At 54.6% G+C, this 10,455-nt stretch overlaps 1 long non-coding RNA gene across 1 annotated transcript; it reads right to left on the reverse strand.

Moving 5' to 3' along the window:
- Positions 1 to 4,743: 4,743 nt before the first annotated feature.
- Positions 4,744 to 10,379, reverse strand: LOC135974483 (uncharacterized). The gene is made up of 2 exons (XR_010591748.1): positions 9,368 to 10,379; positions 4,744 to 7,986 (listed from the first exon to the last, which is right to left on the reverse strand). It is a non-coding gene; the product is annotated as an uncharacterized LOC135974483 (long non-coding RNA).
- Between the last annotated feature and the right edge of the window lie 76 nt (positions 10,380 to 10,455).

Consider the following 10,455-nt stretch of genomic DNA (forward strand, 5'->3'; position numbering starts at 1 on the left):
GGTTCAATCATCCTCGCTGTTGAATATTTGTGCCTTATTTGTCATAGGAATTTGTCTTTTTTCACCTTCCAGCCATTGGGTCTTGTTCTGCCTTTCTCTGCTCAATTAAAGAGCCCTTTAATACCCAGTATTTTCTCTCCATTAAGGCACTTCAACACTTCAGTGAAGTCCCCTTCAATCTTCTTTTGATAAGCTAAACAGGTTGAGCTCTTTCAATAGCTCACTACAAGGCATTTTTCTCCAGCCCTCAGAACATTTGGTGGCTCTTTGCTGCCCAGCTCCAATTTCTAGGACCATCTTTTTCAAAGGAGGACACCAACACTGGAGGCAGTATTCCAATAGCAGTCTCACTGCTGCTGTGTCACCTCCCTATCCTACTCACGGCTCTGCTCCTTCGTCTAATGATGGCTTTAGCCCTGTTCACCACAGCATCCCACTGGGAGCTCATGTTGAGTGGCTTCTCCACTCTGGCCCTAAATCCTTTTCAGAGTCACTGCTTTCCTGGATACACGTCCCCATTCTGGAGGTGTGGCCGGCGTGCCTTGTTGCCACGTATAGGACCTTGCATTGGGCTCTGCTCAAATTTGTTTTCTTTGAATGGGTCCAGCTGGCCGAATGAGCCAGATCGCTCTGTATCACTGCCCTCTCCCCATCAGGAATTACCACTCTGCCTGTATTTTGTCACCCCCCAATCTTATTCGCAGTGATTGTATGTTTTCTCTTAATTCATTGATAACAATTATTTTAAAAAAATTAGTCCTTGAGAGCTTCTTCAGACCCTTAGTACCCAGGACCTGCTCCCCACATCACAGTGAGAAATGCTGTCCAGCCCTGCTGGTACATAGGGGATAAGCACAGAACAAACGTACCTTTAGGAGCTGGGTTGTCCATAGGCTCTGTGTGGGTCAGCAGATTACAAACGCACGACAGACCTGTAGTGTAGACAGGTCCCAACTGTGTCTCGGTTTCCCACCCTGTAAAATGGGGAGAACAAACAAAACCTTGATTAGCTCCATTTGATAGCTGGGGAAACCGAGGCACCCAGCGGTGCAGAGACTCGCTCATGGTCCCAAAGCCAGGAATAGAAAACAGCAGATCTGATAGCCAGGCCTGGGACCTAACCCTGGTTTTCCTGGCCTTGCTGCTCTCAGTTTAGTCACAGCCTCCATGTCTTTTCCCCCGTGTCCCTTAACCCCACGTCACTGCAGAAGAGAGATTTTCTGGTAGCCAGCTGGCTCTCCTGCATGTGGATGTCGTTCCAAAAGACGTGCTCTGGCTCAGTCCCATGCTATGGTTGGCTGAAGGAACCACTTGGTGACATTCTAGGCCCTGAGTTATACAGGAGGGGCGACTAGATGCACATAATGGTCCTTTCTGACCTGAACCTCTATCAATCGCTACATTTTCTGCTGCTAGGAAGAGAACTCTGGACCTATTTTCTCTCATTCCCTTTCAGTCGGAATAATTTCAATCCAGGCCAAAGGATTTCCTTTTCCATTGTGTCTTCAGCACCTTTGCGAGCAACCAGTTACTGTTACCACAGGTTACCAGTTTCAACCTGTTCCAGGGTGAGATGGCCAGGAAAGGGGTTGGAGCTCAACTGCACCTGGTCCAGGTGATGCAGCTCCCTAAGGTGAAGGGAATAAGTGTGGGGGTCACGTGACAAGACGCAGCCTGTGACTAGAACCCAGGCCTGCTGAGAGATAGAAGGGCAGGCTGTGCTCAGCCAGGAGAGAGACCCCAAAGGAAGCAGGCATGGGAGGGGCTTGGAGAGTCCTTCAAAGGTCAGGGACAAGCTGGGAAGGGGCCAGGCTGAGCACTAAGGACAAGGCCCTAGGAGGGAAAGACAGGGCAGTTTAGGAGATGGGGCAGATAGTCCTGTTGGTTTCGGCTCCCAGGACCAGACACCCAGAGATGAAGGTGATTGTCGGGGCTTCTGTCCTTCTTCCCCAGTGTAGATTTGATAGTGGAGAAGACTGATGCCGTAAGGGGGAAGTGAGTTACCCCAAGGTCACCCAGTGAGTTTATATCACAAATGCATACTCGGAAGGATCCAATAGAAACATGGATTTTCCAGTCTCTTCTTTCTAGGAGTCCCCAGGGTTAAGGTCAAACCCCTGCGGCCCCTCCCCATTCTGCTCACCTCCAGGATGTGCTGGAGTTTGTCTGTGCTGGGGGGTGCTGTCAGCAGGATCGAGAGCTCGTCATCCATGTTCTCTGGGCAGGCCTTGCTCAGAGCCTGCCAGCGAAGGGAGACCAGGGGTCAGGAGCCTGCATTAGCACCGGTGTGCCATTGACCAGGAGCCGGCTGAGGTAAGCGCCGCCTGGCCGGAGCTCGCACCCAGAAACCCTGCCCCAGGTCGGAACCCCCTCCCACACCCAAATTCCATCCCAGACCTCACACCCGGCACCCCAACCCCCTGCCCCAGGTCAGAACCCCCTCCTGTACCCTAATCCCTCCCAGACCCCACACCCCCACCCACACCCCAATCCCCTACCCCAGCCCTGAGACCACTCCCGCACCCAAACTCCCCCCAGAGTCCGCACCCCAACCCTCTGCCCCAGCCCGGATCCCCCTCTGGCACCCCAAACCCCTAATCTCCAGCCCAATCCCAGAGCCCGCATCCCCACCGGAACCCTCACCCCTCCCTGCACTCCAACCCCCAGCCCCAGCCCAGTGAAAGTGAGTGAGGGTGTGAGAGCGAGCGACTGAGGGAGGTGGGCTGGGCTGGAGTGAGTCGGGGTGGGGCCTTGGGGAAGGGCATGAAAGGGGTTGGGTTAAGGGCGTTTGGTTTTGTGCAAGTAGAAAGTTGACAACCCTACTTAAGGACCTTTGAAAAGCAGCCTCCTTTGCACCGCTCCTGATACGAGGGGCCAAGGCGCCCCCGGACATGAGAACCACAATAGGCCAGAGCAAAACGCTGCGTTAGAAATCGGAGCTCAGGCTGCCAAGCGTACGATAGCTGACAGACAGGAGATGTGGGAATTAAGGTTGTGCCTTCAGCCAGCAACTGGTGTTCATCCGTTTGCACCACACACACACCTGTAGGCAGGGCCACTATTTCCTTGTCTGTCTGCCTGTTTAGCGTCTCTCGGTCCTTACTGTGCCCATCACCGTGGTGTCTGAGTGGCAAACCAAGGGTTTGACGTGTGCATATGAAACTGCCTAACTGGAAGGACGTGGTTTGGTGTGGATCAGTGACTGCTGGGGCGATTGGTGGCAGAAGGCTCTGAGGTCCTGGCTCATTCCAACCTGGCTCATTCCAATGGCTTCTAAAGCTGAGAGCAGCCCAGTCTCCTGCCTGGGTCCGACGCAAACCAGGAAGTACAGGACCACGGTTAATAAGAGCAGCTCAAAAGATCATTTTCGCTGAGCCCAGCCCTGCACAGATTTCCAGCTTAGGTTTGCATTTTCAGCAAAAGTTCTTGATTATTTTCTCCCAACCCCCTTCTGCCTCCATAATAGCCAGCCACCCCGTCAGTCGCATCCTGGGGCGCTCCAGGGAGAGCGTGTGTGCATGTATGTGTACGTCTGTATATATGTGTATGTGTACATGTGGGTATGTATGTGTGTACGTGTATGTGCACATGAGTGTGTGCACGTGTGAGTGTGCATGTGTATGTGTGTACATGTACCCCAGTCAGATGTATACAGCTGGATTTCCTTTGAAAGAATTTTCAAATTGAGCTGATCAAGTGCAATGGCAAAGCACCCAATTCCACTGCCCCCCAACTGCCTTCGCTGCTTTAACGTACAACCTGCTCCGCTGACACCTCTGACTCCTGAAAGCCCTAACGCTCCAGGGGAGCAGGCCGTGCCCTGCCCTTCCCTGGCTGCCCCGGGTGTTACCTCGGAGGGAATCGTTCCAGATTCCAATGGGTGGCAGGTCCAGGGAAGAGCCTTATCTGGGGGAGGCTGTACCAGACCCGCCCGACCCAGGCAGGCTCCCAGGTACTCTCTGCTCGGGGCTGATAAGGCTCCTTAGCAGTTTCTCTCCAAACAAATTCCAGTTCAAGACACCTGAGAGCTCCACAGCAGGGCAGCATCCCCAGAGCGCAGCAGGGCGGGGTTAGGGGGAGCGGTCGGTAGCAGCACCTGCCCCTCGTACGGCAGGAGCCAGAAGTGCCAGCCACGTGCTGCCTCCATCCCCAGAGGCCAGGTGAGAGTGAATTCCCACATCCCCGCATGATTGGTTCCGTCACTCTTCTACACTTACATGGATTTCCAATGTCAATGTTTCTAACATCAGCTTTGCCAGCTCTCCTTACACCTTTGTCTGCCTGAGCAAAAACCTGAAATGCAGCTACCTCCTCCTGCTTGGTGACTATAGACCTTAATGACAGAGCTCGGAACTGCTTAGTCAAGCTGACTAGCTGCAGCCCCTCGGGTTGCCTGCTCTAAGGTTTGCTGGCCAGGCCACAAGTCATTTCTGTGCCTCTTCCCTGCTCCTTCTCAGCATTTGAACATCATTCGACTAGTGTGAACAAGAGTCTATACTGGGGAGAGCCCAGGGTGAGAGAGTCACTAGACTCTTGTCAAGGCTGCTTCCCCACTCTGAACTTTAGGGTACAAATGTGGGGGCCTGCATGAAAACTGCTAAGCTTAACTACCAGCTTAGATCTGGTCCACTGCCACCATTCCCAAGTGGATTCCCTTCCCTGGGAAGCCTTGAGAAACCTTTCACCAATTCCCTGGTGAATACAGATCCAACCCCCTTGGATCTAAAAACAAGGAGAAATCAATCAGGTTCTTAAAAAGAAGGCTTTTAATTAAAGAAAAAAGGTAAAAAACATCTCTGTAAAATCAGGATGGAAAATAACTTTACAGGGAAATCAAACTTAAAGAGCAATAGGCCAGAGCAAAACGCTGCGTTAGAAATCGGATTCAAAGTACAGCAAACAGAGGTAAACACTCTAGTAAAGGTACATTTACATGTTGAGAAAACAAAGTAAAAACTAACACGCCTTGCCTGGCTGTTTACTTACAAGTTTGAAATCTGAGAGACTTGTTCAGAAAGATGTGGAGAACGTGGATTGATGTCTGGTCCCTCTCAGTCCCAAGAGCGAATGACTTCCCAAACAAAGAGCACAAACAAAAGCCTTCCCCCCACCAAGATTTGAAAGTATCTTGTCCCCTTATTGGTCCTTTGGGTCAGGTGTCAGCCAGGTTATCCGAGCTTCTTAACCCTTTACAGGTAAAAGGATTTTGGAGTCTCTGGCCAGGAGGGATTTTATAGTACTGTACACAGGAGAGCTGTTACCCTTCCCTTTATAGTTATGACAACTCTGGTTATACAGTGCTCTGTATACATCTGTGAAGCAGGAGTGCTGAAACCCCAGTCACAGACGGGGTCCAGCCTCAGAGAGCGCCAGCCTGGCCCTGGGGGGTGGGGGTGGGAGGGCGACACGGAGAGCAGTTTGGTCCGATGGAGGGCACTGCTGCCAGGTGGCTCATGGGGAGGGGCGGGGGTGGGCTGTGGCGTATGAAGAGTTCAGGTTGTTTTGGAAGGGGGGGGTAGCCATGTTCAGGGGGGAGTTGGGGTGTGGGTGGGACCCCAAGTTGGGGGGAATAGTGCAGGGGAACCCTGGGTTTGGCAAGGAGCCGCCAGTCAGCAAAACGGCTGAGCGAGCTGGTTGCCCGGGACAGGCTGAGGATGTCCCCGCTTGCAGCGTCATGCTCCAGCCTGGCAAGGGATGGCTGGCTGGCTGGGGAGGGCACCAAGCGCAGCCTGCAATGGGCAGAGTGGGGGGTGGGTGTGGCTCCCACCACGGACAGCGGAGATGGGAGGCGGGAAGGGGAGAGGTCAGTGCCCTGGGCAGGGGGATCCCCCGCTCCCCCACTGCAAAACAGCACACCCCCACCTCACCACCAGCAACCGAGATGGAGGGGACAGCTCAGTGCACTGGGGGGGCAGGGGTCCCTGATACTCCCAACTGGAAAATAGCAACCCCTTCCCCCCTGTCTGCACCCCAGATGCTGAGGAGGGAGGAGGAAACCTTCCAGCTGCACCTCAGCGGCTCCCAGCTTCCCTCCCCCTGAAAATATCCCTCTTTCCAAACCTGCCCCCCCAAACTCCCTCCTACGCACGCTCTCCATGCAGGCTCTGTCAGGAAGGCCAATTAGACAGGGCCTTGTGTCCTGGGGATGCACTGAAGGGCCATGGTCAGGAGGGGAATGGAAAGATGCAGTTTGGGGGGGGGCAACACCCCTTCACATTCCCCCCCATCTTCACCCCTGCCAGTGGACCAGCCAGGGCTACGTCATGGCCCATCTTTGGGCTATAGCCCACGATTTGGGAGCCCTGCCCGAGGGTGAACTTCATCAGGCCCAGCTGACTTGAATCCATGGCGTTATTCTTTAGCCTGTTCGTTCCCTGTTCGGGGGGTGCTCCTGCCCCTGGCTGTTAGCATTAATGGTGTTCAGCATCTGGTCACAATGAACTTTGATTGAAGTGACTGAAGCCAAACAGGCAGGAAATGCTCAGAGATGCTCAGAGGACGTCAGCCTGACAGATAAATACACTGCTAGGAGCTGGATTATACCTTGTGATGGGTGGAGTTAAAATCTCATTGACACAGCTGTGAGGATGCACTCTTCATTTAAGACAGCTGGAAGCAACAGGTAAGGGGGCCTCATGTAGAACAAGCCATGATGGCGTGTGCCCAGAAACTAGCCCCCAGACTCCATTGCCAATTTCTGATCCCCACTGGAACATCCCCAGGGCCCCAAACTTTGACTAGCCCCTTGGGTTGAAGAGGGACACCAATATCTTTATTGTGCGGTTTCGTTGCACGTCTATCTAATCTCAATGGTTCATCAGCAACTAATTACTGTTGCAATGTTTTCTCATGTAATAACCATATTTATTAAAAACACAGAGGCCAGGTTTTTGAACCCAAACTCACCACTGCTAATACATGAAGGATTAAGATGTAAAGTCCTGGGTTTGAGTCATCTTCCCATTTAAATGCTCAATTACAGTTGCTAGAAATCCAGTGTCATGATTCATTGATCACTAATGCCAAGGGGCAGTGGCAGGGCTGGGAGAAGCAGAGGTTAATGTGGGTCTAAAGTTGTAGTGAGTGACATGGCTTCCAGCGAGGCAGAGTGGAAGTGGGGCTCCAGTTATACACACCAATCACAATCTTTGTGTCCTTCGAACGCACCAGCTGGGTCAGCTCTCAGCATTTATTCCAGCGAATTTACCTTGCAGAAGCCAACAGGGAAGGGGGTGAGCAGAGTGGAGGCATTGCAGGGACTGCACTGATTAGGTGGGGGATGGCGCGCCGTGTCTGATTTAATATTGTCTCCCCTTCTTAGCGGCGCCGGCTCCCAAGGAGGATGGGCTCCTCCTGCCGGACACAGCACACGTCTGTTGGCTTAACCAGGATGAGGGAAGACTTGCACTCCCCACTCTTACAGAACCCTGCCCAGTAGATGTAGCCTTTCCCATTGAGCAGGACGTTCTGACACTTGTCGTACCACCAGCCTCCATAGCTACTTGCGCAATTCCCACTGGCCTGGTCCTGATCCTTGTCAGTCGTGCTGAACTTCATGTTGTCGTGTATGCCCCCCAGGCCGGAGTGGTAGGTGGTGAGATAGTCCTCACTGTCCCCAGAGTACCTGCCCAGCCTCAGCGGGTACCCGCTGGGCTCATCCTCGACATTGAAGATGTCGAACTCTGCGTAGCGGGTGTTGTTGAATTTGTCCTCCACGACAATAGATGTTCTGCCGCGTGAGCAGGGACAGGTACTCGTTGCCCAGCCAGTAATTCTGCTGCACGTTCCCAAAGCCGTACTTGTAGGTGCTCCAGGACTCCTTCCAGGTGATCTCTGTGTTGTAAGAATTTCTCTGGACAACGGTCCAGCCTTTGCCTTCGGTGTCCATGTCACACCACACCACTCGAGGGGGAGAGCCTGCCGGCTGGATGACATGGACCCCGCTGGGGCTGTCCCTGGGAATGTTGCTGCAGTCTTTGGGGAACCCTGAAATGCCACGAACATCAGGTTAAGGGGGCAGGTGCGGGGGGGGGAGGGGAGAGAGCGCTAGCTAGCTCGATCAAATCAGCCTGGGGTAACTGGAGGCTGGGTTTTAGAGGCAGGTCCTGTGTATTTCACAATACTACAGCCACAGAATCCACCCCGGCCATTCCTGGCCACAGAATCCGGCTCCAGATCTTACACTTTCATTTTACCAATAAAATAAAATAAGAATAGTTTCTTGCTCTGCTGGTTTTGAAGAAACCTTGAGGAGATGAATCAAGTGTAAACCAAGGCTCTGTATCCTTCCTGAGTCCGTACTGCTGAAGAAATCGTTTGGGGAGGGTGGGGGAGACGCTGCCAGATCCATCTCAGCGAATGTTAATTATGAAACCCATCAGTGACAATTTAAATGGGAGTTTTCAAAGAGCCTAAGGGAGTTTGACACCCGAGTGTGATTGGAATTCAGTGGGATTTAGGCACCCAACTCCCTGTGGAGCCTTTGAAAATTCCAGACATCCTATCGAGGGGCTTGTCTTTGGGGCGGAAATTGTCCCGAACTATCCTGGTAGAATGAGAGCACTGTGGTTATACTGCCCCTCCCCTCCCCAGGGTCCTCCCTCGAGCCTGAGCCCCCCCCAGCTCCCCTACCCCCCAGACAATCCCCCTGTGTGCCCCTCCCCCATAGCTGAGCCGAGGGGGAGGAGCTGCTGAGCTCTGCGGGGGCAGGGGCTCAGGGCCACCTCTGGAGCTGGTTCGGCCCCTGGCCTGCCTGGGCAAGACCCTGAGCAGCTCCCAGAGCCGCTGGAGGTGTGGGGAGAAGGGAATGAAAACCCCTGACAAGGAGGAACTGGCTCTCCCTGCTGCCTGGACTCTGGGGGCAAGGCTTCTAGGCATGAGCGAGAGATCCCCAGCTGTTAGCCGGGGCTAGCCCTAGTATAGGAGTTGGTGAGATGGAAGGGTAGAACTCCCAGCCAATTTGGGGGGGGTGCCTGGTTCCCACACGCTGCCCTGCGGTTGGCACCAGCGCTCTTCAGTCACTGCCGGGGGCTTGGCAGCCGTTACCGGAGAAAGGGATAACGAAGCTGTGTAAAGCAAACAGCCAGTCGAGCAGCACCTCCCCCACCCCGGCTGGCCCATTCCCAGGCGCTGGAGGCCTGCGAATGGGAGTAGTGGGCTCACTAGCGCAGGCTGGCCTTGCGATCCCTTCGGAGAACTCAGCGTTTCTTTGGGCCCAGCGCTGGCGGGGGGGCTGGAAGGTGCATTCAGTGGATAAGTGGATCTAGGGGTGACCCCGGCATGGGGGAGAGGAGCAGAATCAGGCCCACGATGCCCTGATCTCGGATATGGCAGATGATAGAAGCCCTCCGACGGGTTCTCTACTTACCGCTCTCGACCTTCTTGTGGGCCAGGGCCCCGTTGCCCTGCACGGGGCTACGCAAAGGAGTGCCATCATGGACAGCGCAGACAGAAGCACGAGAGAGCTGGACTGGAACCCTGCAGGGGACAGAAACCACTGGACATGAGACCAGGAGAGAGTTTCACAAGTGCCTAAATCCCACTAGAAGTCACTGGGATTTAGGCACTTAAGTGACTTAGCCACTCTTGAAAATGTTACCCTTAGACGCTAAGGCCAGAGTTTTCAGAGGGCTCAACTACTGGGCCAGATTTTCAGAAGAGCTCAGCTCCCAGGTAGGCACCGCAGGACATGGCTGGATGTTCAAAGAGGCTCAGCATGGGGGGGGGGTGGGCCCAAGTCTCTGGAGACGGGGTGAAGCCCACCATTCACCTCTCCCCCGGCCCGGCCACTGTCTCCGTCTCTGCAGCCGGCCCGATTAGCACACAGCTGGGACCCAGCTGCATGGTAAAAACCATTCAAAGATTGCGGCTCCGATGTCCTGGCTCCCGGGTCCCGGGCGGGTCAGGGCCGGCTGGAGCGCTCCCTGTGGTGGGGAAGGAGCTGCCTCCTCTCTCCCCGCGCTGCACCGCTGCAAGGGGACTGCTGCTCAGAGTAACCCCCTCTGTCCCAGCTCCCCCCGTCCACAGTCACTACCACCAGCCGGAGGGCAGTGCCCGCTCACCCACACAGAGACAGCAGCTGGGCAGCCTCCGGCAGGGCTCTGCCCCCCTCAGATGAGCGCCAGGTGAGAGGGGCCCAGGGCACAGAGCTGCTGTGTGCCCCACACCAGGCATGCTGCCCCCTGCACTGCAGCCCAGCAGCCCAGAGGGGGACACGCTGCTGATACTGCAGCTGTTCTGTGGGCCCAGCTCAGGCCAGGCTTAAAGTGGGCAGAGTCGCCAGGGGCCACAGTCCTGGCCAAAAAGAGTTCAAAATGGAGCCAGGTCCCCGAGGGGTGCACTGTAAGCGCTGCCCTAGCAAGGGCATGGCCATTTATTTCAGCCAGGATTAACATAGACACCCCTCCCCCTCCCCACACATGCTTTTCCCAGGCCACCTTCAGCACTCAGCGCAGG

This window comes from Chrysemys picta, chromosome 12, assembly GCF_011386835.1.
Source record: "Chrysemys picta bellii isolate R12L10 chromosome 12, ASM1138683v2, whole genome shotgun sequence".
NCBI lineage: Eukaryota > Metazoa > Chordata > Testudines > Emydidae > Chrysemys > Chrysemys picta.